Below are 3,133 nucleotides of genomic sequence, written 5' to 3'. Positions count from 1 at the left end.
CAATTCGAACATCAAAAAATAATAATGACTATAAAACTATAAAAATCCATGTGTTCATAATTCTCAAAAACAATCTCACGGGTCCCTTTGGAGGTAGGTAAGGCACCACCTCCTTATTCTGTAAACAGAAAATGAAAGTAAACAATGAAGCATCTATCCTGTCTGAATAGTATTTTAGGGGAATCTAATAAGGGAAAGTCGGTCTTTACAGAAAAACCACAGCAAATAAGTGCAGAGGAAATAGTGGAATTAGAAAACCACCTTTTAGCAGTCATAATGACATGAAGGATCTGGGATTGGCCATCAACGGAGGGTTGAAAAGGACCAAGAGATGGAGGGATCAGGCAGACGGCACTCGAATCCCTGGATGGATCCTTGCATCGCCAAAAGTGTAACATTCTGGCATATGTGCCGCCTGATAGGATGTGGAAAGGAGCCTGCAGCACCACTCGTGATGTATTCGTGCCTACGAAATTGGACCTGAATCAAATCCAGCTTTAGACCCACACACCAGTGGACAGAAAGTACAGGGAGACAGAAGAACGTATTAAATGACACCACGGGGCCATTCCACAGGCTCCGCCCAAATTAGTTCAGCAAACATTTTAAAACATTAAATTATCTTTCTGTGTTCAAAAAAAAAAAAACCTTATCTGCCAACAAATAATTAGAGTGAAAACAAAAAAGAAGAGATTGTTATAGATTAAAAGAGACTTCGGAGACCCATCAACCAAATGCAACACGAGGACCTTAGCTAGATCCCGATTTGAATAAAGAAGTGCGAAAAGACTTTTCGCGGGAGACAAGAGGGGGAAACCGTACAAGGATTGGGTATGAGATGATATGAAGGAATTATAGCTAATTCACTTGAGTTGATGCTATTATTGTAATTGTATTTAAGATTAAGTCCATCTGCTGGAGATACAGGTGAAACACAAAAAGTCTGAGATTTCCCCTTAAAATGCTTCAGGGGTATACTTATGTTATGCGTGCCGTTTAGAAGTAAATAAAGTCTTGAAAAATAAACTAAAAATAAACACGGGGGTCATAAAAGTCCTCCACGAGAAGGTAACATTTGATGAAAGGCTGAAAAGTGGGAGGAAGCCATGGTGGGCGAGGGGGCTGGGGAGCGATGCTTCAGCCGGGATGGAGCGGAGCAGGCCTGGGTGTCCAAGGAGGAGGAAGGATGAGCGGAGGGAGTGGGGGATGTAAAGCAGGGCTTCCTAAGGACTCTGGCTTTTCCTCTGAGGGGAGCAGAGCCATTGCAGCACGTGCAGCAGAAGAAGGATGTGGTCTGATCTGTGGTTTAACACCATTCTCTGGCTCCTGGAGGAAGACTGTGGGGGTGGGGGCATGTTCTCCAAGGCTGGAGAACATGGTCACTGGACTGGGGGTAGAGGCAGAGGAGGTGGGAGGAATCTGGTGTCTTTAAGGTCCAGCTACCTCCCTCTGCCAGGGTTAAATGTTTGCAAAATGGCTGATGTACCTTTCTCTGAGGTAGCAGCATGAGCTCTGGGGTCAAAAAGGCCTTGATTCAGATGCCACTCTGGGCCTCAGTTTCCCTGTTGGTAAAATGAAGGTAATGATTAAGAACTCCGATCATCATTAGGCTGCTCTATGGAGACAATGGAGGTGAAAATGTCCTGCAAACTGGTAAGGGCTGTGCATGTGTTCCCAAAAGCGATACAGCCTTTATTGGGCACCTGCTATGTGCCAGGCATGGAGCTCAGGGCTCTATAGGCATCAAGCCTCACCTTAACACAGGTGACATCACCTGGGGAGCTTAAAACAACTAAATACTGAATGAGAACATTGCTGGATTTTACCCAACTAAGCTAGTTGACTAGAATCACTGCCTCATTGCTACCCTGTCATGAATTTGAGACACTGTTGTTCAGAGATAGAAAGTAATGGCTCCAGCATCACACAGCTTCCTAGTGGCAGAGGAGGGATTTTCAACACAACCCAGTCCCTCTACCTTCTCCAGAACCCCTCATCCCTTCCGAGGCCAAGAGTCAGCATGCAGCTCCGTGGGAGGCACAAACCCTGCTGGGGGAAACAGCTCATCCATCTGATGGTTCCAAGATATTTCTGAGCCAAGAAAGAAAATGCCACCGAGCATTTTCAGCATGGGCCAGGGTGGCTGTCGGACAGGTGCACCAACAGGCCACGTGCCAGGAAACAGGTGGCACGCCTGTTAATATTCCTGGCACTGCCTTCATAGTGCAATAATTAGGTGCAAAATGCCTGGGCAGGCACCATTAATGAGTATGCAGATTAAATTGTGGGGCACTTGAGCAGAAGGGACAGAAATGTTATAATTATGGCTCCCATGTCTCACAGGGGCAGTGGCTTGGCCAGGGACCCCCCCTATGCCAGGTACTTTCATAAAGTAGATAAATGTCACCCAGGCACTGGGGGTTGTGACAGCTTCAGGAAGTAATGCAAGTCTGGGACCTGCAAGGGCTCTGTGAACAAGACCTGTCTTCTGTGTCGGGCATTGGCTTTCAGATTGCAGGTTTTCCTCTGAAAAATGGGGATTAAATAACTTTTATTAAGTGTGATTCTGCAGTAGACACTATTCCCAGGCTTTGTACACATTAACCCTCTCTGTCACCCCATGAAGTGATGACTAAAATTAGCCTCACGTTACGAATGTGGAGACCAAGGCTCAAGGAGCAGAGCAAAGGGCCAAGGTCACAGGGATCTGAGCCTGAACCCCAGCAGGCTGGCTTCAAGCCCATACTTGTACCCACTCTGCTGTTTCTCAACAGACGCCTCTGTTGTGGTCTTCATGCGTGCGTGTGGGTGGGTGTGATTAAATACAGCAAATGTGGCATGATGAGCAGCAGGAATACAGCACAACTTCCGGCGCTGCTGGTCTCTGTGCCCTTCCACCTTGTTTTCTGCCATGTGGCCGTCCCCACAGGCTGGACAGCCAAGGTGCCCTGCACTGAGAGGCAGACCAGCGTGGGGCCCTCCTGGGTTCGGACCAGCTGTGCGACCACGGGGGCTCCACCACCCCGTTGGCATCATGGGAGCATCCACCTGACATTTCAGGTGGCTAGGAAGGTTCACCCAGGATCGACGTGGGAACTGGTATCGTATCCAAGTTCTGCCCTTGGCACCAGCC

The sequence above is a fragment of the Pteropus vampyrus genome, unplaced genomic scaffold (assembly GCF_000151845.1).
Source record: "Pteropus vampyrus isolate Shadow unplaced genomic scaffold, Pvam_2.0 Scaffold35, whole genome shotgun sequence".
Taxonomy (NCBI): domain Eukaryota; kingdom Metazoa; phylum Chordata; class Mammalia; order Chiroptera; family Pteropodidae; genus Pteropus; species Pteropus vampyrus.
This window is presented reverse-complemented; position numbering follows the sequence as displayed.